Source organism: Equus caballus, chromosome 27, assembly GCF_041296265.1.
Source record: "Equus caballus isolate H_3958 breed thoroughbred chromosome 27, TB-T2T, whole genome shotgun sequence".
In the NCBI taxonomy this organism is placed as follows: Eukaryota; Metazoa; Chordata; class Mammalia; order Perissodactyla; family Equidae; genus Equus; species Equus caballus.
In genome coordinates, this window is record NC_091710.1 from 13015488 (window position 1) to 13041428 (window position 25941).

Genomic DNA, 25941 nt, shown 5'->3' on the forward strand with positions numbered 1-25941 from the left:
CTGGACAGACTGGAACCACCTGCCGAGCACTCCGGAACCACCTGCTGTACTCGCACGACCCACGTGCTGGACACGCCAAAATGAACTTTCGGCTACACCAGAACCACTTACCCGACACTCCAGAATCACCTGCCTGGCATGCCAGAACCACCTCTCACACGTTCCAGAAGCACGTGCCGGACATGCCGGAACGACCTATCGGACAGAACGGAACCACCTGCCGGACACGCTGGAACCACCTGCTGAACACGCCACAGCCACCTGCTCGACTCGCCGGATCCACCGTCCGGACAGGCCAATATCAACTGCTGGCTATGCCAGAACCACCTGGGGGACAGTCCGGAATCACCTGCCAGCCATGGCGGAACCACCTCTCAGACGTACAAGAACCACGTGCCGGACAAGCTGGAAACACTTACTGGACAGACTGGAACCACCAGCCGGACACGCCAAAATCACCTGCGGGGTACACCAGAACCACTTGGAGAACTCTCCGGGATGACCTGCCGGGCATGCTGGAACCACCTCTCAGACGTACCAGAAGCACGTGGCGGACACCCCAGCACCACCTGCCAGACAGACCGCAACCACCTGCCGGACACGCCGGAACCACCGGCTCGACCCGCCGGAACCACCGCCGGACATGCAAAATCACCTGCCGGCTACGCCAGAACCACTTGGCGAACACTCAGGAATCACCTGCCGGGCATGCCGGAACCACCTCTCAGACATGCCAGAACCACGTGCCAATGACCCTGGAAGCACCTGCCGAGCACGCCGGAACCACCTGCTCGACTCGCCAGAACCACCTGCCGGACACACCAAAATCACCTGCCGGCTACGCCACAACCACTCGGCAGACACTCCGGTATCAGCTGCCGGGCATGCCGGAACCACCTCTCAGAGGTGCCGGAACCACATGCCGGAGAGACTGGAAGCAACTGCCGAACTCGCCGGAAACACCTGCTGGACATGCCGGAACCACCTGCCTGACAGTCCAAAATCATATGCCGGCTATGCCAAAACCACTTGGTGGACACTCCAGAATCACCTGGAGGGCATGCCGGAACCACGTCATGGACAGACTGCAAACACCTGCCGGACACGCCAGAACCACCTTCTCGACTCGCCAGAACCACCTGCCGGACACGCCAAAATCACCTGCCGGCTACGCCACAACCAGTTGGTGAACACTTCGGAATCACCTGCCGCGCTTGCCGGAACCACCTGCCAGTCACGCCAAAATCACCTGCCAGCTACGCCAGAACCACTCGGCAGAGACTCCAGAACCACCTCCAGGACAGACCGGAATCACCTGCCGGACACGCCGGAACCACCTGCTCGACTCGCCAGAACCACCTGCCGGACACGCCAAAATCACCTGCCGGCTACGCCGGAACCACTCGGCAGAGACTCCGGAACCACCTCCAGGACAGACCGGAATCACCTGCCGGACACGCCGGGACCACCTGCTTGACTCGCCAGAACCACCTGCCGGACACGCCAAAATCACCAGCCGGCTACTCCACAACCACTTGTCGGACACTCCAGAATCACCTGCCGGGCATGTTGGAACCACCTCTCAGAGGTGCCACAACAACATGCTGGAGACTGCGCAAGCACCTGCTGAGAAGTCCGGAAGTTCCTGATCCACTCCACAGAACCACCTGCTGGACACGCCAAAATCACCTGCCGGCTACGCCACAACCAGTTGGTGAACACTTCGGAATCAACTGCCGGGCTTGCTGGAAGCACCTGCCGGTCACGCCAATATCACCTGCCAGCTACGCCAGAACCGCTTGGCGGACACTCCGGAAACACCTGTCGGGCCTGCCAGAACCACATCTCAGACGTGCCAGAACCATGTGCCCGAGATGCCGGAACCACACCCCGAACAGACTGAAACCACCTGCCAGACCCGCCTGAACCACCTGCCGAGCACACTGGAACCACCTGCTCGACTCGCCGGAACCACCTACCTGACACGCAAAAACCACCGGCCGGGTATGCCAGAACCACTTGGTGGTCACTCCGGAATCATCTGCCAGACATGCCAGAAGCAGCTCTCAGACACACCACAACAACCTGCCGGAGACGCCAGAAGCACCTGCTGAGCATGCCTGAGCCACCTGCTCGACTCGCAAGAAACACCTGCCAGACGTGCCAAAATCACCTGCCTGCTACACCAGAAGCACTTGGCAGACAAGCCGGAATCACGTGAAGGGCATGCCGTCACAATCTCTCAGACGTGCCAGAACCACGTGCCGGACAATCTGGAAACACGTACTGGACAGACTGGAACCACCTGCCGGCCACGCCTGAACCACCTGCCGAGCACGAAGGAACCACCTGCCGGACACGCCAAAATCACCTGCGGGGTACACCAGAACCACTTGGAGAACTCTCCGGGATGACCTGCCGGGCATGCTGGAACCACCTCTCAGACGTACCAGAAGCACGTGATGGACACCCCAGCACCACCTGCCGGACAGACCGCAACCACCTGCCGGACACGCCGGAACAACCGGCTCGACCTGCCGGAACCACCGGCGGACATGCAAAATCACCTGCCGGCTATGCCAGAACCACTTGGCGAACACTGCGGAATCACCTGCCGGGCATGCCGGAACCACCTCTCAGACATGCCAGAACCACGTGCCAATGACCCCGGAAGCACCTGCCGAGCACGCCGGAACCACCTGCTCGACTCGCCAGAACCACCTGCCGGACACACCAAAATCACCTGCCAGCTACGCCACAACCACTCGGCAGACACTCCGGTATCAGCTGCCGGGCATGCCGGAACCACCTCTCAGAGGTGCCGGAACCACATGCCGGAGAGACTGGAAGCAACTGCCGAACTCGCCGGAAACACCTGCTGGACATGCCGGAACCACCTGCCAGACAGGCCAAAATCAACAGCTGGCTATGCTAGAACCACGTGGCGGACAGTCCAAAATCACCTGCCTGGCATGCAGGAACCACCTCTCAGACGTAACAGAACCACGTTCCGGACACGCTGGAACCACATCCTGGACAGACTGGAACCACCGGCCGAGCTAACCGGAACCACCTGCTCGACTGGCAGGACAGTCGTGCCGGACACGCCAAAAGGAACTGCCGGCTACACCAGAACCACTTAACCGACACTCCAGAATCACCTGCCTGGCATGCCAGAACCACCTCTCAGACGTGCCAGAAGCACGTGCCGGACATGCCAGAACGACCTACGGGACAGACCGGAACCACCTGCCTGACATGCCGGAACCACCTGCCGAGCACGCCAGAGCCACCTGCTCCCCTTGCCGGAACCACCTGCCAGACAGGCCAAAATCAACAGCTGTCTGTGCGAGAACCACCTGGGGACAGTCCGGAATCACCTGCCAGCCATGGCGGAACCACCTCTCAGACGTACCAGAACCACGTGCCCGACAATCTGGAAACACGTACTGGACAGACTGGAACCACCTGCCGGCCACGCCTGAACCACCTGCCGAGCACGACGGAACCACCTGCCGGACACGCCAAAATCACCTGCGGGATACTCCACAACCACTTGGAGGACTCTCTGGGATGACCTGCCGGGCATGCTGGAACCACCTCTCAGACGCGCCAGAACCATGTGGCAGAGAGTCCGGAATCACCTGTTGGGCATGTGGAACCACCTCTGAGACGTACCAGAACCACCTGCCGGACACGCCAAAATCACCTGCCGGCTACGCCAGAACCACTTGGCGGACACTCCGGAATCACCTGCCGGGCATGCCAGCACAACCTCTCAGAAGTGCCAGAAGCACGTGCCGGACAGGCCGGAACCATCTCCCGGACAGACTGGAACCACAGGAAACACTCGCCGGAACCACCTGCTTGACTCACCGGTCCCACCTGCAGGACACACCAAAATCACCTGCCCGCTACACCAGAACCACTTGGGGCACAAGCCGGAATCACGTGAAGGGCATGCCGGCACAACCTCACAGACGTGCCAGAACCTCCTGCCGGACACCTCAGAACCACCTGCCAGACAGACTGCAACCACCTGCCGGACACGCGGGAACCACCGGCTCGACCCGCCGGAACCACTGCCAGACATGCAAAATCACCTGCCGGCTACACCAGAACCACTTGGCAAACACTCCGGAATCACCTGCCGGGCATGCCAGAACCACGTGCCAATGACACCAGAAGCACCTGCCGAGCATGCCGGAACCACCTGCTCGACTCGCCAGAACCACCTGCCAGTCATGCAAAAATCACCTGCCGGCTTCGCCACAACCAGTTGGTGAACACTTCCCCATCACCTGCCGGGCTTGCTGGAACCACCTGCCGGTCATGTCAAAATCACCTGCCAACTACGCCAGAACCACTTGTCGACACTGCGGAAACACCTGTCGGGCCGGCCAGAACTACATCTCAGACGTGCCAGAACCTTGTGCGTGTGATGCCGGAACCACACCCCGAACAGACGGAGACCACCTGCCAGACCCGCCTGAACCACCTGCCGAGCACGCCGGAGCCACCTGTTCGACTCACCGGAAGCACCTGCCAGACAGGCCAGTATCAACAGCTGGCTATGCGAGAACCATCTGGTGGACAGTCCGGAATCACCTGCCGGGCATGCAGGAACCACCTCTCAGATGTAACGGAACCACGAGCCGGACACGCTGGAACCACGTCCTGGACAGACTGGAACCACCTGCCGAGCACTCCGGAACCACCTGCTCGACTCGCACGACCCACGTGCTGGACACGCCAAAATGAACATTCGGCTACACCAGAACCACTTACCCGACACTCCAGAATCACCTGCCTGGCATGCCAGAACCACCTATCAGACGTGCCAGAAGCACGTGCCGGACATGCCGGAACGACCTATCGGACAGATCGGAACCACCTGCCAGACACGCCGGAACCACCTGCTGAACACGCCACAGCCACCTGCTCGACTCTCCGGATCCACCGTCCGGACAGGCCAATATCAACTGCTGGCTATGCCAGAACCACCTGGGGGACAGTCCAGAATCACCTGCCAGCCATGGCGGAACCACCTCTCAGACGTACAAGAACCACGTGCCAGACAAGCTGGAAACACTTACTGGACAGACTTGAACCACCTGCCGGACACGCCAAAATCACCTGCGGGGTACACCAGAACCACTTGGAGAACTCTCCGGGATGACCTGCCGGGCATGCTGGAACCACCTCTCAGACGTACCAGAAGCACGTGGCGGACACCCCAGCACCACCTGCCGGACAGACCGCAACCACCTGCCGGACACGCCGGAACCACCGGCTCGACCCGCCGGAAACACCGCCGGACATGCAAAATCACCTGCCGGCTACTCCAGAACCACTTGGCGAACACTGCGGAATCACCTGCCGGGCATGCCGGAACCACCTCTCAGATGCAACGGAACCACGAGCCGGACACGCTGGAACCACATCCTGGACAGACTGGAACCAGCTGCCGAGCACTCCACAACCACCTGCTCGACTCGCACGACCCACGTGCTGGACACGCCAAAATGAACTTTCGGCTACACCAGAACCACTTACCCGACACTCCAGAATCACCTGCCTGGCATGCCAGAACCACCTCTCACACGTTCCAGAAGCACGTGCCGGACATGCCGGAACGACCTATCGGACAGAACGGAACCACCTGCCAGACACGCCGGAACCACCTGCTGAACACGCCACAGCCACCTGCTCGACTCGCCGGATCCACCGTCCGGACAGGCCAATATCAACTGCTGGCTATGCCAGAACCACCTGGGGGACAGTCCGGAATCACCTGCCAGCCATGGCGAAACCACCTCTCAGACGTACAAGAACCACGTGCCGGACAAGCTGGAAACACTTACTGGACAGACTGGAACCACCTGCCGGCCACGCCTGAACCACCTGCAGAGCACGATGGAACCACCTCGCGGACACGCCAAAATCACCTGCGGGGTACACCAGAACCACTTGGAGAACTCTCCGGGATGACCTGCCGGGCATGCTGGAACCACCTCTCAGACGTACCAGAAGCACGTGGTGGACACCCCAGCACCACCTGCCGGACAGACCGCAACCACCTGCCGGACACGCCGGAACCACCGGCTCGACCCGCCGGAAACACCGCCGGACATGCAAAATCACCTGCCGGCTACGCCAGAACCACTTGGCGAACACTGCGGAATCACCTGCCGGGCATGCCGGAACCACCTCTCAGACATGCCAGAACCACGTGCCAATGACCCCGGAAGCACCTGCCGAGCACGCCGGAACCACCTGCTCGACTCGCCAGAACCACCTGCCGGACACGCCAAAATCACCTGCCGGCTACGCCACAACCACTCGGCAGACACTCCGGTATCAGCTGCCGGGCATGCCGGAACCACCTCTCAGAGGTGCCGGAACCACATGCCGGAGAGACTGGAAGCAACTGCCGAACTCGCCGGAAACACCTGCTGGACATGCCGGAACCACCTGCCTGACAGTCCAAAATCATATGCCGGCTATGCCAAAACCACTTGGTGGACACTCCAGAATCACCTGGAGGGCATGCCGGAACCACGTCATGGACAGACTGCAAACACCTGCCGGACACGCCAGAACCACCTTCTCGACTCGCCAGAACCACCTGCCGGACACGCCAAAATCACCTGCCGGCTACGCCACAAACAGTTGGTGAACACTTCGGAATCAACTGCCGGGCTTGCTGGAAGCACCTGCCGGTCACGCCAATATCACCTGCCAGCTACGCCAGAACCGCTTGGCGGACACTCCGGAAACACCTGTCGGGCCTGCCAGAACCACATCTCAGACGTGCCAGAACCATGTGCCCGAGATGCCGGAACCACACCCCGAACAGACTGAAACCACCTGCCAGACCCGCCTGAACCACCTGCCGAGCACACTGGAACCACCTGCTCGACTCGCCGGAACCACCTACCTGACACGCAAAAGCCACCGGCCGGGTATGCCAGAACCACTTGGTGGTCACTCCGGAATCATCTGCCAGACACGCCAGAAGCAGCTCTCAGACACACCAGAACAACCTGCCGGAGACGCCAGAAGCACCTGCTGAGCATGCCTGAGCCACCTGATCGACTCGCAAGAAACACCTGCCAGACGTGCCAAAATGACCTGCCTGCTACAAGAGAAGCACTTGGCAGACAAGCCGGAATCACGTGAAGGGCATGCCATCACAATCTCTCAGACGTGCCAGAACCTCGTGCCGGACACCCCAGAACACCCTGCCGGACAGACCGGAACCACCTGCCGGACACGCCGGAACCACCGGCGCGACTCGCCGGAACCACCCCCGGACATGCAAAATCACCTGCCGGCTACGCCAGAAACACTTGGCGTACACACCGGAATCACCTGCCGGGCATGTCGGAAGCACCTCTCAGACATGTCAGAACCACGTGCCAAGGACACCGGAAGCACCTGCCGAGCACGCCGGAACCACCTGCTCGACTCGCCAGAACCACCTGCCGCACACGCTAAAATCACCTGCCAGGTATGCCAGAACCACTTTGTGGACACTCCGAAATCATCTGCCGGACAGGCCAGAACCAGCTCTCAGACACACCAGAACCACATGCCGGACACGCCGGAAGCACCTGCTGAGCATGCCTGAGCCACCTGCTCGACTCGCAAGAAACACCTGCCGGACACGCCAAAATCACCTGCCGAGTACGCCAGAACCACTTGGCGGACACTCCGGAATCACAGGTCGGGCATGCCGGAACCACCTCTCAGACTTGCCAGAACCATGTTCCGGACACGCCGGTACCACCTGCCGAGTATGCCGGAACCACCTGATCCACTCCCGAGGACCACCTGCTGGACATGCCAAAATCACCTGCTGGCTACGCCAGAACCACTCGGCAGACACTCCGGAATAACCTGCCGGGCATGCCGGAACCACCTCTTAGACATGCCAGAAGGACGTGTCGGACACGCCGGAAACACCTACCGGACAGACCGGAACCACCTGCCAGACATCCCGGAACCACTTGCCGAGCACGCCGGAGCCGCCTGCTCGATAGGCCGGAACCACCTGCCAGACAGGCCAAAATCAACAGCTGGCTATGCTAGAACCACCTGGCGGACAGTCCAAAATCACCTGCCTGGCATGCAGGAACCACCTCTCAGACGTAACAGAACCACGTTCCGGAAACGCTCCAACCACATCCTGGACAGATTGGAACCAACTGCCGAGCTCGCCGGAACCACCTGCTCAACTGGCAGGACAATCGTGCCGGACACGCCAAAAGGAACTGCCGGCTAAACCAGAACCACTTAACCGACACTCCAGAATCACCTGCCTGGCATGCCAGAACCACCTCTCAGACGTGCCAGAAGCACGTGCCGGACATGCCGGAACGACCTATCGGACAGAACGGAACCACCTGCCAGACACGCCAGACCCACCTGCTGAACACGCCACAGCCACCTGCTCGACTCGCCGGATCCACCGGCCGGACAGGCCAATATCAACTGCTGGCTATGCCAGAACCACCTGGGGGACAGTCCGGAATCACCTGCCAGCCATGGCGGAACCACCTCTCAGACGTACAAGAACCACGTGCCGGACAAGCTGGAAACACTTACTGGACAGACTGGAACCACCTGCCGGCCACGCCTGAACCACCTGCCGAGCACGATGGAACCACCTGCCGGACACGCCAAAATCACATGCGGGCTACACCAGAACCACTTGGAGAACTCTCCGGGATGACCTGCCGGGCATGCTGGAACCACCTCTCAGACGCGCCAGAACCATGTGGCAGAGAGTCCGGAATCACCTGTTGGGCATGTGGAACCACCTCTGAGACGTACCAGAACCACCTGCCGGACACGCCAAAATCACCTGCCGGCTACGCCAGAACCACTTGGCGGACACTCCGGAATCACCTGCCGGGCATGCCAGCACAACCTCTCAGAAGTGCCAGAAGCACGTGCCGGACAGGCCGGAACCATCTCCCGGACAGACTGGAACCACAGGAAACACTCGCCGGAACCACCTGCTTGACTCACCGGTCCCACCTGCAGGACACACCAAAATCACCTGCCCTCTACACCAGAACCACTTGGGGCACAAGCTGGAATCACGTGAAGGGCATGCCGGCACATCCTCACAGACGTGCCAGAACCTCCTGCCGGACACCTCAGAACCACCTGCCAGACAGACTGCAACCACCTGCCGGACACGCGGGAACCACCGGCTCGACCCACCGGAACCACTGCCAGACATGCAAAATCACCTGCCGGCTATACCAGAACCACTTGGCAAACACTGCGGAATCACCTGCCGGGCATGCCGGAACCACCTCTCAGATGCAACGGAACCACGAGCCGGACACGCTGGAACCGCGTCCTGGACAGACTGGAACCAGCTGCCGAGCACTCCACAACCACCTGCTCGACTCGCACGACCCACGTGCTGGACACGCCAAAATGAACTTTCGGCTACACCAGAACCACTTACCCGACACTCCAGAATCACCTGCCTGGCATGCCAGAACCACCTCTCACACGTTCCAGAAGCACGTGCCGGACATGCCGGAACGACCTATCGGACAGAACGGAACCACCTGCCAGACACGCCGGAACCACCTGCTGAACACGCCACAGCCACCTGCTCGACTCGCCGGATCCACCGTCCGGACAGGCCAATATCAACTGCTGGCTATGCCAGAACCACCTGGGGGACAGTCCGGAATCACCTGCCAGCCATGGCGAAACCACCTCTCAGACGTACAAGAACCACGTGCCGGACAAGCTGGAAACACTTACTGGACAGACTGGAACCACCTGCCGGCCACGCCTGAACCACCTGCCGAGCACGATGGAACCACCTCGCGGACACGCCAAAATCACCTGCGGGGTACACCAGAACCACTTGGAGAACTCTCCGGGATGACCTGCCGGGCATGCTGGAACCACCTCTCAGACGTACCAGAAGCACGTGGTGGACACCCCAGCACCACCTGCCGGACAGACCGCAACCACCTGCCGGACACGCCGGAACCACCGGCTCGACCCGCCGGAAACACCGCCGGACATGCAAAATCACCTGCCGGCTACGCCAGAACCACTTGGCGAACACTGCGGAATCACCTGCCGGGCATGCCGGAACCACCTCTCAGACATGCCAGAACCACGTGCCAATGACCCCGGAAGCACCTGCCGAGCACGCCGGAACCACCTGCTCGACTCGCCAGAACCACCTGCCGGACACGCCAAAATCACCTGCCGGCTACGCCACAACCACTCGGCAGACACTCCGGTATCAGCTGCCGGGCATGCCGGAACCACCTCTCAGAGGTGCCGGAACCACATGCCGGAGAGACTGGAAGCAACTGCCGAACTCGCCGGAAACACCTGCTGGACATGCCGGAACCACCTGCCTGACAGTCCAAAATCATATGCCGGCTATGCCAAAACCACTTGGTGGACACTCCAGAATCACCTGGAGGGCATGCCGGAACCACGTCATGGACAGACTGGAAACACCTGCCGGACACGCCAGAACCACCTTCTCGACTCGCCAGAACCACCTGCCGGACACGCCAAAATCACCTGCCGGCTACGCCACAAACAGTTGGTGAACACTTCGGAATCAACTGCCGGGCTTGCTGGAAGCACCTGCCGGTCACGCCAATATCACCTGCCAGCTACGCCAGAACCGCTTGGCGGACACTCCGGAAACACCTGTCGGGCCTGCCAGAACCACATCTCAGACGTGCCAGAACCATGTGCCCGAGATGCCGGAACCACACCCCGAACAGACTGAAACCACCTGCCAGACCCGCCTGAACCACCTGCCGAGCACACTGGAACCACCTGCTCGACTCGCCGGAACCACCTACCTGACACGCAAAAGCCACCGGCCGGGTATGCCAGAACCACTTGGTGGTCACTCCGGAATCATCTGCCAGACACGCCAGAAGCAGCTCTCAGACACACCAGAACAACCTGCCGGAGACGCCAGAAGCACCTGCTGAGCATGCCTGAGCCACCTGATCGACTCGCAAGAAACACCTGCCAGACGTGCCAAAATGACCTGCCTGCTACAAGAGAAGCACTTGGCAGACAAGCCGGAATCACGTGAAGGGCATGCCGTCACAATCTCTCAGACGTGCCAGAATCTCGTGCCGGACACCACAGAACACCCTGCCGGACAGACCGGAACCACCTGCCGGACACGCCGGAACCACCGGCGCGACTCGCCGGAACCACCCCCGGACATGCAAAATCACCTGCCGGCTACGCCAGAAACACTTGGCGTACACACCGGAATCACCTGCCGGGCATGTCGGAAGCACCTCTCAGACATGTCAGAACCACGTGCCAAGGACACCGGAAGCACCTGCCGAGCACGCCGGAACCACCTGCTCGACTCGCCAGAACCACCTGCCGCACACGCCAAAATCACCTGCCGAGTACGCCAGAACCACTTGGCGGACACTCCGGAATCACAGGTCGGGCATGCCGGAACCACCTCTCAGACTTGCCAGAACCATGTTCCGGACACGGCGGTACCACCTGCCGAGTATGCCGGAACCACCTGATCCACTCCCGAGGACCACCTGCTGGACATGCCAAAATCACCTGCTGGCTACGCCAGAACCACTCGGCAGACACTCCGGAATAACCGGCCGGGCATGCCGGAACCACCTCTTAGACATGCCAGAAGGACGTGTCGGACACGACGGAAACACCTACCGGACAGACCGGAACCACCTGCCAGACATCCCGGAACCACTTGCCGAGCACGCAGGAGCCGCCTGCTCGATAGGCCGGAACCACCTGCCAGACAGGCCAAAATCAACAGCTGGCTATGCTAGAACCACCTGGCGGACAGTCCAAAATCACCTGCCTGGCATGCAGGAACCACCTCTCAGACGTAACAGAACCACGTTCCGGACACGCTGGAACCACATCCTGGACAGACTGGAACCACCTGCTGAGCTCACCGGAAACACCTGCTCGACTGGCTGGACAATCGTGCCGGACACGCCAAAAGGAACTGCCGGCTACACCAGAACCACTTAACCGACACTCCAGAATCACCTGCCCGGCATGCCAGAACCACCTCTCAGACGTGCCAGAAGCATGTGCCGGACATGCCGGAACGACCTACGGGACAGACCGGAACCACCTGCCTGACATGCCGGAACCACCTGCCGAGCACGCCAGAGCCACCTGCTCCCCTTGCCGGAACCACCTGCCAGACAGGCCAAAATCAACAGCTGTCTGTGCGAGAACCACCTGGGGGACAGTCCGGAATCACCTGCCAGCCATGGCGGAACCACCTCTCAGACGTACCAGAACCATGTGCCGGACAATCTGGAAACACGTACTGGACAGACTGGAACCACCTGCCGGCCACGCCTGAACCACCTGCCGAGCACGACGGAACCACCTGCCGGACACGCCAAAATCACCTGCGGGCTACTCCACAACCACTCGGAGGACTCTCTGGGATGACCTGCCGGGCATGCTGGAACCACCTCTCAGACGCTCCAGAACCATGTGGCAGAGAGTCCGGAATCACCTGTTGGGCATGTGGAACCACCTCTGAGACGTACCAGAACCACCTGCCTGACAAGCCAAAATCACCTGCCGGCTACGCCAAAACCACTTGGCGGACACTCCGGAATCACCTGCCGGGCATGCCAGCACAACCTCTCAGAAGTGCCAGAAGCACGTGCCGGACAGGCCGGAACCATCTCCCGGACAGACTGGAACCACAGGAAACACTCGCCGGAACCACCTGCTTGACTCACCGGTCCCACCTGCAGGACACACCAAAATCACCTGCCCGCTACACCAGAACCACTTGGGGCACAAGCCGGAATCACGTGAAGGGCATGCCGGCACAACCTCACAGACGTGCCAGAACCTCCTGCCGGACACCTCAGAACCACCTGCCAGACAGACTGCAACCACCTGCCGGACACACGGGAACCACAAGCTCGACCCGCCGGAACCACTGCCAGACATGCAAAATCACCTGCCGGCTACACCAGAACCACTTGGCAAACACTCCGGAATCACCTGCCGGGCATGACGGAACCACGTGCAAATGACACCAGAAGCACCTGCCGAGCATGCCGGAACCACCTGCTCGACTCGCCAGAACCACCTGCCAGTCATGCAAAAATCACCTGCCGGCTTCGCCACAACCAGTTGGTGAACACTTCCCCATCACCTGCCGGGCTTGCTGGAACCACCTGGCGGTCATGTCAAAATCACCTGCTAGCTACGCCAGAACCACTTGTCGACACTGCGGAAACACCTGTCGGGCCGGCCAGAACTACATCTCAGACGTGCCAGAACCTTGTGCGTGTGATGCCGGAACCACACCCCGAAAAGACGGAGACCACCTGCCAGACCCGCCTGAACCACCTGCCGAGCACGCCGGAGCCACCTGTTCGACTCACCGGAAGCACCTGCCAGACAGGCCAAAATCAACAGCTGGCTATGCGAGAACCATCTGACGGACAGTCCGGAATCACCTGCCGGGCATGCAGGAACCACCTCTCAGATGTAACGGAACCACGAGCCAGACACTCTGGAACCACGTCCTGGACAGACTGGAACCACCTGCCGAGCACTCCGGAACCACCTGCTCGACTCGCCCGACCCACGTGCTGGACACGCCAAAATGAACTTTCGGCTACACCAGAACCACTTACCCGACACTCCAGAATCACCTGCCTGGCATGCCAGAACCACCTCTCACACGTTCCAGAAGCACGTGCCGGACATGCCGGAACGACCTATCGGACAGAACGGAACCACCTGCCAGACACGCCGGAACCACCTGCTGAACACGCCACAGCCACCTGCTCGACTCGCCGGATCCACCGTCCGGACAGGCCAATATCAACTGCTGGCTATGCCAGAACCACCTTGGGGACAGTCCGGAATCACCTGCCAGCCATGGCGGAACCACCTCTCAGACGTACAAGAACCACGTGCCGGACAAGCTGGAAACACTTACTGGACAGACTGGAACCACCTGCCGGCCACGCCTGAACCACCTGCCGAGCACGATGGAACCACCTGCCGGACACGCCAAAATCACCTGCGGGGTACACCAGAACCACTTGGAGAACTCTCCGGGATGACCTGCCGGGCATGCTGGAACCACCTCTCAGACGTACCAGAAGCACGTGGCGGACACCCCAGCACCACCTGCCGGACAGACCGCAACCACCTGCCGGACACGCCGGAACCACCGGCTCGACCCGCCGGAAACACCGCCGGACATGCAAAATCACCTGCCGGCTACGCCAGAACCAGTTGGTGAACACTTCGGAATCACCTGCCGCACTTGCCGGAACCACCTGCCGGTCACGCCAAAATCACCTGCCGGCTACGCCAGAACCACTCGGCAGAGACTCCGGAACCACCTCCAGGACAGACCGGAATCACCTGCCGGACACGCCGGAACCACCTGCTCGACTCGCCAGAACCACCTGCCGGACACGCCAAAATCACCTGCTGGCTACGCCAGAACCACTCGGCAGAGACTCCGGAACCACCTCCAGGACAGACCGGAATCACCTGCCGGACACGCCGGGACCACCTGCTTGACTCGCCAGAACCACCTGCCGCACACGCCAAAATCACCAGCCGGCTACTCCACAACCACTTGTCGGACACTCCAGAATCACCTGCCGGGCATGTTGGAACCACCTCTCAGAGGTGCCACAACAACATGCTGGAGACTGCGGAAGCACCTGCTGAGAAGGCCGGAAGTTCCTGATCCACTCCACAGAACCACCTGCTGGACACGCCAAAATCACCTGCCGGCTACGCCACAACCAGTTGGTGAACACTTCGGAATCAACTGCCGGGCTTGCTGGAAGCACCTGCCGGTCACGCCAATATCACCTGCCAGCTACGCCAGAACCGCTTGGCGGACACTCCAGAAACACCTGTCGGGCCTGCCAGAACCACATCTCAGACGTGCCAGAACCATGTGCCCGAGATGCCGGAACCACACCCCGAACAGACTGAAACCACCTGCCAGACCCGCCTGAACCACCTGCCGAGCACACTGGAACCACCTGCTCGACTCGCCGGAACCACCTACCTGACACGCAAAAGCCACCGGCCGGGTATGCCAGAACCACTTGGTGGTCACTCCGGAATCATCTGCCAGACACGCCAGAAGCAGCTCTCAGACACACCAGAACAACCTGCCGGAGACGCCAGAAGCACCTGCTGAGCATGCCTGAGCCACCTGATCGACTCGCAAGAAACACCTGCCAGACGTGCCAAAATGACCTGCCTGCTACAAGAGAAGCACTTGGCAGACAAGCCGGAATCACGTGAAGGGCATGCCGTCACAATCTCTCAGACGTGCCAGAACCTCGTGCCGGACACCCCAGAACACCCTGCCGGACAGACCGGAACCACCTGCCGGACACGCCGGAACCACCGGCGCGACTCGCCGGAACCACCCCCGGACATGCAAAATCACCTGCCGGCTACGCCAGAAACACTTGGCGTACACACCGGAATCACCTGCCGGGCATGTCGGAAGCACCTCTCAGACATGTCAGAACCACGTGCCAAGGACACCGGAAGCACCTGCCGAGCACGCCGGAACCACCTGCTCGACTCGCCAGAACCACCTGCCGCACACGCCAAAATCACCTGCCGAGTACGCCAGAACCACTTGGCGGACACTCCGGAATCACAGGTCGGGCATGCCGGAACCACCTCTCAGACTTGCCAGAACCATGTTCCGGACACGGCGGTACCACCTGCCGAGTATGCCGGAACCACCTGATCCACTCCCGAGGACCACCTGCTGGACATGCCAAAATCACCTGCTGGCTACGCCAGAACCACTCGGCAGACACTCCGGAATAACCGGCCGGGCATGCCGGAACCACCTCTTAGACATGCCAGAAGGACGTGTCGGACACGACGGAAACACCTACCGGACAGACCGGAACCACCTGCCAGACATCCCGGAACCACTTGCCGAGCACGCAGGAGCCGCCTGCTCGATAGGCCGGAACCACCTGCCAGACAGGCCAAAATCAACAGCTGGCTATGCTAGAACCACCTGGCGGACAGTCCAAAATCACCTGCCTGGCATGCAGGAACCACCTCTCAGACGTAACAGAACCACGTTCCGGACACGCTGGAACCACATCCTGGACAGACTGGAACCACCTGCTGAGCTCACCGGAAACACCTGCTCGACTGGCTGGACAATCGTGCCGGACACGCCAAAAGGAACTGCCGGCTACACCAGAACCACTTAACCGACACTCCAGAATCACCTGCCCGGCATGCCAGAACCACCTCTCAGACGTGCCAGAAGCATGTGCCGGACATGCCGGAACGACCTACGGGACAGACCGGAACCACCTGCCTGACATGCCGGAACCACCTGCCGAGCACGCCAGAGCCACCTGCTCCCCTTGCCGGAACCACCTGCCAGACAGGCCAAAATCAACAGCTGTCTGTGCGAGAACCACCTGGGGGACAGTCCGGAATCACCTGCCAGCCATGGCGGAACCACCTCTCAGACGTACCAGAACCACGTGCCGGACAATCTGGAAACACGTACTGGACAGACTGGAACCACCTGCCGGCCACGCCTGAACCACCTGCCGAGCACGACGGAACCACCTGCCGGACACGCCAAAATCACCTGCGGGCTACTCCACAACCACTCGGAGGACTCTCTGGGATGACCTGCCGGGCATGCTGGAACCACCTCTCAGACGCTCCAGAACCATGTGGCAGAGAGTCCGGAATCACCTGTTGGGCATGTGGAACCACCTCTGAGACGTACCAGAACCACCTGCCTGACAAGCCAAAATCACCTGCCGGCTACGCCAAAACCACTTGGCGGACACTCCGGAATCACCTGCCGGGCATGCCAGCACAACCTCTCAGAAGTGCCAGAAGCACGTGCCGGACAGGCCGGAACCATCTCCCGGACAGACTGGAACCACAGGAAACACTCGCCGGAACCACCTGCTTGACTCACCGGTCCCACCTGCAGGACACACCAAAATCACCTGCCCGCTACACCAGAACCACTTGGGGCACAAGCCGGAATCACGTGAAGGGCATGCCGGCACAACCTCACAGACGTGCCAGAACCTCCTGCCGGACACCTCAGAACCACCTGCCAGACAGACTGCAACCACCTGCCGGACACACGGGAACCACCGGCTCGACCCGCCGGAACCACTGCCAGACATGCAAAATCACCTGCCGGCTACACCAGAACCACTTGGCAAACACTCCGGAATCACCTGCCGGGCATGACGGAACCACGTGCAAATGACACCAGAAGCACCTGCCGAGCATGCCGGAACCACCTGCTCGACTCGCCAGAACCACCTGCCAGTCATGCAAAAATCACCTGCCGGCTTCGCCACAACCAGTTGGTGAACACTTCCCCATCACCTGCCGGGCTTGCTGGAACCACCTGGCGGTCATGTCAAAATCACCTGCTAGCTACGCCAGAACCACTTGTCGACACTGCGGAAACACCTGTCGGGCCGGCCAGAACTACATCTCAGACGTGCCAGAACCTTGTGCGTGTGATGCCGGAACCACACCCCGAACAGACGGAGACCACCTGCCAGACCCGCCTGAACCACCTGCCGAGCACGCCGGAGCCACCTGTTCGACTCACCGGAAGCACCTGCCAGACAGGCCAAAATCAACAGCTGGCTATGCGAGAACCATCTGACGGACAGTCCGGAATCACCTGCCGGGCATGCAGGAACCACCTCTCAGATGTAACGGAACCACGAGCCAGACACTCTGGAACCACGTCCTGGACAGACTGGAACCACCTGCCGAGCACTCCGGAACCACCTGCTCGACTCGCCCGACCCACGTGCTGGACACGCCAAAATGAACTTTCGGCTACACCAGAACCACTTACCCGACACTCCAGAATCACCTGCCTGGCATGCCAGAACCACCTCTCACACGTTCCAGAAGCACGTGCCGGACATGCCGGAACGACCTATCGGACAGAACGGAACCACCTGCCAGACACGCCGGAACCACCTGCTGAACACGCCACAGCCACCTGCTCGACTCGCCGGATCCACCGTCCGGACAGGCCAATATCAACTGCTGGCTATGCCAGAACCACCTTGGGGACAGTCCGGAATCACCTGCCAGCCATGGCGGAACCACCTCTCAGACGTACAAGAACCACGTGCCGGACAAGCTGGAAACACTTACTGGACAGACTGGAACCACCTGCCGGCCACGCCTGAACCACCTGCCGAGCACGATGGAACCACCTGCCGGACACGCCAAAATCACCTGCGGGGTACACCAGAACCACTTGGAGAACTCTCCGGGATGACCTGCCGGGCATGCTGGAACCACCTCTCAGACGTACCAGAAGCACGTGGCGGACACCCCAGCACCACCTGCCGGACAGACCGCAACCACCTGCCGGACACGCCGGAACCACCGGCTCGACCCGCCGGAAACACCGCCGGACATGCAAAATCACCTGCCGGCTACGCCAGAACCAGTTGGTGAACACTTCGGAATCACCTGCCGCACTTGCCGGAACCACCTGCCGGTCACGCCAAAATCACCTGCCGGCTACGCCAGAACCACTCGGCAGAGACTCCGGAACCACCTCCAGGACAGACCGGAATCACCTGCCGGACACGCCGGAACCACCTGCTCGACTCGCCAGAACCACCTATCGGACACGCCAATATCACCTGCCGGCTACGCCAGAACCACTCGGCAGAGACTCCGGAACCACCTCCTGGACAGACCGGAATCACCGGCCGGACACGCCGGGACCACCTGCTTGACTCGCCAGAACCACCTGCCGCACACGCCAAAATCACCAGCCGGCTACTACACAACCACTTGTCGGACACTCCAGAATCACCTGCCGGGCATGTTGGAACCACCTCTCAGAGGTGCCACAACAACATGCTGGAGACTGCGGAAGCACCTGCTGAGAAGGCCGGAAGTTCCTGATCCACTCCAAAGAACCACCTGCTGGACACGCCAAAATCACCTGCCGGCTACGCCACAACCAGTTGGTGAACACTTCGGAATCAACTGCCGGGCTTGCTGGAAGCACCTGCCGGTCACGCCAATATCACCTGCCAGCTACGCCAGAACCGCTTGGCGGACACTCCGGAAACACCTGTCGGGCCTGCCAGAACCACATCTCAGACGTGCCAGAACCATGTGCCCGAGATGCCGGAACCACACCCCGAACAGACTGAAACCACCTGCCAGACCCGCCTGAACCACCTGCCGAGCACACTGGAACCACCTGCTCGACTCGCCGGAACCACCTACCTGACACGCAAAAACCACCGGCCGGGTATGCCAGAACCACTTGGTGGTCACTCCGGAATCATCTGCCAGACATGCCAGAAGCAGCTCTCACACACACCAGAACAACCTGCCGGAGACGCCAGAAGCACCTGCTGAGCATGCCTGAGCCACCTGCTCGACTCGCAAGAAACACCTGCCAGACGTGCCAAAATCACGTGCCTGCTACACCAGAAGCACTTGGCAGACAAGCCGGAATCACGTGAAGGGCATGCCGTCATAATCTCTCAGACGAGCCAGAACCTCGTGCCGGACACCCCAGAACACCCTGCCGGACAGACCGGAACCACATGCCGGACACGCCGGAACCACCGGCACGACTCGCCGGAACCACCCCCGGACATGCAAAATCACCAGCCGGCTACGCCAGAAACACTTGGCGAACACACCGGAATCACCTGCCGGGCATGTCGGAAGCACCTCTCAGACATGTCAGAACCACGTGCCAAGGACACCGGAAGCACCTGCCGAGCACGCCGGAACCACCTGCTCGACTCGCCAGAACCACCTGCCGCACACGCAAAAATCACCTGCCAGGTATGCCAGAACCACTTTTTGGACACTCCGAAATCATCTGCCGGACATGCCAGAAACAGCTCTCAGACACACCAGAACCACATGCCGGACACGCCGGAAGCACCTGCTGAGCATGCCTGATCCACCTGCTCGACTCGCAAGAAACACCTGCCGGACACGCCAAAATCACCTGCCGAGTACGCCAGAACCACTTGGCGGACACTCCGGAATCACAGGTCGGGCATGCCGGAACCACCTCTCATTCTTGCCCGAACCATGTTCCGGACACGACGGTACCACCTGCCGAGTATGCCGGAACCACCTCATCCACTCCCGAGGACCACCTGCTGGACATGCCAAAATCACCTGCTGGCTACGCCAGAACCACTCGGCAGACACTCCGGAATAACCTGCCGGGCATGCCGGAACCACCTCTTAGACATGCCAGAAGGACGTGTCGGACACGCCGGAAACACCTACCGGACAGACCGGAACCACCTGCCAGACATCCCGGAACCACTTGCCGAGCACGCCGGAGCCGCCTGCTCGATAGGCCGGAACCACCTGCCAGACAGGCCAAAATCAACAGCTGGCTATGCTAGAACCACCTGGCGGACAGTCCAAAATCACCTGCCTGGCATGCAGGAACCACCTCTCAGACGTACCAGAACCACGTGCCGGACAATCTGGAAACACGTAGTGGACAGACTGGAACCACCTGCCAGCCACGCCTGAACCACCTGCCGAGCACGACGGAACCACCTGCCGGACACGCCAAAATCACCTGCGGGCTTCTCCACAACCACTCGGAGGACTCTCTGGGATGACCTGCCGGGCATGCTGGAACCACCTCTCAGACGCGCCAGAACCATGTGGCAGAGAGTTCGGAATCACCTGTTGAGCATGTGGAACCACCTCTGAGACGTACCAGAACCACCTGCCGGACACGCCAAAATCACCTGCCGGCTACGCCAGAACCACTTGGCGGACACTCCGGAATCACCTGCCGGGCATGCCAGCACAACCTCTCAGAAGTGCCAGAAGCACGTGCCGGACAGGCCGGAACCATCTCCCGGACAGACTGGAACCACAGGAAACACTCGCCGGAACCACCTGCTTGACTCACCGGTCCCACCTGCAGGACACACCAAAATCACCTGCCCGCTACACCAGAACCACTTGGGGCACAAGCCGGAATCACGTGAAGGGCATGCCGGCACAACCTCACAGACGTGCCAGAACCTCCTGCCGGACACCTCAGAACCACCTGCCAGACAGACTGCAACCACGTGCCGGACACGCGGGAACCACCGGCTCGACCCGCCGGAACCACTGCCACACATGCAAAATCACCTGCCGGCTACACCAGAACCACTTGACAAACACTCCGGAATCACCTGCCGGGCATGCCGGAACCACCTCTCAGATGCAACGGAACCACGAGCCGGACACGCTGGAACCACGTCCTGGACAGACTGGAACCACCTGCCGAGCACTCCACAACCACCTGCTCGACTCGCACGACGCACGTGCTGGACACGCCAAAATGAACATTCGGCTACACCAGAACCACTTACCCGACACTCCAGAATCACCTGACTGGCATGCCAGAACCACCTCTCACACGTTCCAGAAGCACGTGCCGGACATGCCGGAACGACCTATCGGACAGAACGGAACCACCTGCCAGACACGCCGGAACCACCTGCTGAACACGCCACAGCCACCTGCTCGACTCGCCGGATCCACCGTCCGGACAGGCCAATATCAACTGCTGGCTATGCCAGAACCACCTGGGGGACAGTCCGGAATCACCTGCCAGCCATGGCGAAACCACCTCTCAGACGTACAAGAACCACGTGCCGGACAAGCTGGAAACACTTACTGGACAGACTGGAACCACCTGCCGGCCACGCCTGAACCACCTTCCGAGCACGATGGAACCACCTGCCGGACACGCCAAAATCAACTGCGGGGTACACCAGAACCACTTGGAGAACTCTCCGGGATGACCTGCCGGGCATGCTGGAACCACCTCTCAGACGTACCAGAAGCACGTGGCGGACACCCCAGCACCACCTGCCGGACAGACCGCAACCACCTGCCGGACACGCCGGAACCACCGGCTCGACCCGCCGGAACCACCGCCGGACATGCAAAATCACCTGCCGGCTACGCCAGAACCACTTGGCGAACACTGCGGAATCACCTGCCGGGCATGCCGGAACCACCTCTCAGACATGCCAGAACCACGTGCCAATGACCCCGGAAGCACCTGCCGAGCACGCCGGAACCACCTGCTCGACTCGCCAGAACCACCTGCCGGACACGCCAAAATCACCTGCCGGCTACGCCACAACCACTCGGCAGACACTCCGGTATCAGCTGCCGGGCTTGCCGGAACCACCTCTCAGAGGTGCCAGAACCACATGCCGGAGAGACTGGAAGCAACTGCCGAACTCGCCGGAAACACCTGCTGGACATGCCGGAACCACCTGCCTGACAGTCCAAAATCATATGCCGGCTATGCCAAAACCACTTGGTGGACACTCCAGAATCACCTGGAGGGCATGCCGGAACCACGTCATGGACAGACTGCAAACACCTGCCGGACACTCCAGAACCACCTTCTCGACTCGCCAGAACCACCTGCCGGACACGCCAAAATCACCTGCCGGCTACGCCACAACCAGTTGGTGAACACTTCGGAATCACCTGCCGCGCTTGCCGGAACCACCTGCCGGTCACGCCAAAATCACCTGCCGGCTACGCCAGAACCACTCGGCAGAGACTCCGGAACCACCTCCAGGACAGACCGGAATCACCTGCCGGACACGCCGGAACCACCTGCTTGACTCGCCAGAACCACCTGCCGGACACGCCAAAATCACCTGCAGGCTACGCCAGAACCACTCGGCAGAGACTCCGGAACCACCTCCAGGACAGACCGGAATCACCTGCCGCACACGCCAGGACCACCTGCTTGACTCGCCAGAACCACCTGCCGCACACGCCAAAATCACCAGCCGGCTACTCCACAACCACTTGTCGGACACTCCAGAATCACCTGCCGGGCATGTTGCAACCACCTCTCAGAGGTGCCACAACAACATGCTGGAGACTGCGGAAGCACCTGCTGAGAAGGCCGGAAGTTCCTGATCCACTCCACAGAACCACCTGCTGGACACGCCAAAATCACCTGCCGGCTACGCCACAACCAGTTGGTGAACACTTCGGAATCAACTGCCGGGCTTGCTGGAAGCACCTGCCGGTCACGCCAATATCACCTGCCAGCTACGCCAGAACCGCTTGGCGGACACTCCGGAAACACCTGTCGGGCCTGCCAGAACCACATCTCAGACGTGCCAGAACCATGTGCCCGAGATGCCGGAACCACACCCCGAACAGACTGAAACCACCTGCCAGACCCGCCTGAACCACCTGCCGAGCACACTGGAACCACCTGCTCGACTCGCCGGAACCACCTACCTGACACGCAAAAACCACCGGCCGGGTATGCCAGAACCACTTGGTGGTCACTCCGGAATCATCTGCCAGACACGCCAGAAGCAGCTCTCAGACACACCAGAACAACCTGCCGGAGACGCCAGAAGCACCTGCTGAGCATGCCTGAGCCACCTGCTCGACTCGCAAGAAACACCTGCCAGACGTGCCAAAATCACCTGCCTGCTACACCAGAAGCACTTGGCAGACAAGCCGGAATCACGTGAAGGGCATGCCGTCACAATCTCTCAGACGTGCCAGAACCTCGTGCCGGACACCCCAGAACACCCTGCCGGACAGACCGGAACCACCTGCCGGACACGCCGGAACCACCGGCGCGACTCGCCGGAACCACCCCCGGACATGCAAAATCACCTGCCGGCTACGCCAGAAACACTTGGCGAACACACCGGAATCACCTGCCGGGCATGTCGGAAGCACCTCTCAGACATGTCAGAACCACGTGCCAAGGACACCGGAAGCACCTGCCGAGCACGCCGGAACCACCTGCTCGACTCGCCAGAACCACCTGCCGCACACGCCAAAATCACCTGCCGAGTACGCCAGAACCACTTGGCGGACACTCCGGAATCACAGGTCGGGCATGCCGGAACCACATCTCAGACTTGCCAGATCCATGTTCCGGACACGCCGGTACCACCTGCCGAGTATGCCGGAACCACCTCATCCACTCCCGAGGACCACCTGCTGGACATGCCAAAATCACCTGCTGGCTACGCCAGAACCACTCGGCAGACACTCCGGAATAACCTGCCGGGCATGCCGGAACCACCTCTTAGACATGCCAGAAGGACGTGTCGGACACGCCGGAAACACCTACCGGACAGACCGGAACCACCTGCCAGACATCCCGGAACCACTTGCCGAGCACGCCGGAGCCGCCTGCTCGATAGGCCGGAACCACCTGCCAGACAGGCCAAAATCAACAGCTGGCTATGCTAGAGCCACCTGGCGGACAGTCCAAAATCACCTGCCTGGCATGCAGGAACCACCTCTCAGACGTACCAGAACCACGTGCCGGACAATCTGGAAACACGTACTGGACAGACTGGAACCACCTGCCGGCCACGCCTGAACCACCTGCCGAGCACGACGCAACCACCTGCCGGACACGCCAAAATCACCTGCGGGCTACTCCACAACCACTCGGAGGACTCTCTGGGATGACCTGCCGGGCATGCTGGAACCACCTCTCAGACGCGTCAGAACCATGTGGCAGAGAGTCCGGAATCACCTGTTGGGCATGTGGAACCACCTCTGAGACGTACCAGAACCACCTGCCGGACACGCCAAAATCACCTGCCGGCTACGCCAGAACCACTTGGCGGACACTCCGGAATCACCTGCCGGGCATGCCAGCACAACCTCTCAGAAGTGCCAGAAGCACGTGCCGGACAGGCCGGAACCATCTCCCGGACAGACTGGAACCACAGGAAACACTCGCCGGAACCACCTGCTTGACTCACCGGTCCCACCTGCAGGACACACCAAAATCACCTGCCCGCTACACCAGAACCACTTGGGGCACAAGCCGGAATCACGTGAAGGGCATGCCGGCACAACCTCACAGACGTGCCAGAACCTCCTGCCGGACACCTCAGAACCACCTGCCAGACAGACTGCAACCACCTGCCGGACACGCGGGAACCACCGGCTCGACCCGCCGGAACCACTGCCAGACATGCAAAATCACCTGCCGGCTACACCAGAACCACTTGGCAAACACTCCGGAATCACCTGCCGGGCATGCCGGAACCACCTCTCAGATGCAACGGAACCACGATCCGGACACGCTGGAACCACGTCCTGGACAGACTGGAACCAGCTGCCGAGCACTCCACAACCACCTGCTCGACTCGCACGACCCACGTGCTGGACACGCCAAAATGAACTTTCGGCTACACCAGAACCACTTACCCGACACTCCAGAATCACCTGCCTGGCATGCCAGAACCACCTCTCACACGTTCCAGAAGCACGTGCCGGACATGCCGGAACGACCTATCGGACAGAACGGAACCACCTGCCAGACACGCCGGAACCACCTGCTGAACACGCCACAGCCACCTGCTCGACTCGCCGGATCCACCGTCCGGACAGGCCAATATCAACTGCTGGCTATGCCAGAACCACCTGGGGGACAGTCCGGAATCACCTGCCAGCCATGGCGAAACCACCTCTCAGACGTACAAGAACCACGTGCCGGACAAGCTGGAAACACTTACTGGACAGACTGGAACCACCTGCCGGCCACGCCTGAACCACCTGCCGAGCACGATGGAACCACCTGCCGGACACGCCAAAATCACCTGCGGGGTACACCAGAACCACTTGGAGAACTCTCCGGGATGACCTGCCGGGCATGCTGGAACCACCTCTCAGACGTACCAGAAGCACGTGGCGGACACCCCAGCACCACCTGCCGGACAGACCGCAACCACCTGCCGGACACGCTGGAACCACCGTCTCGACCCGCCGGAACCACCGCCGGACATGCAAAATCACCTGCCGGCTACG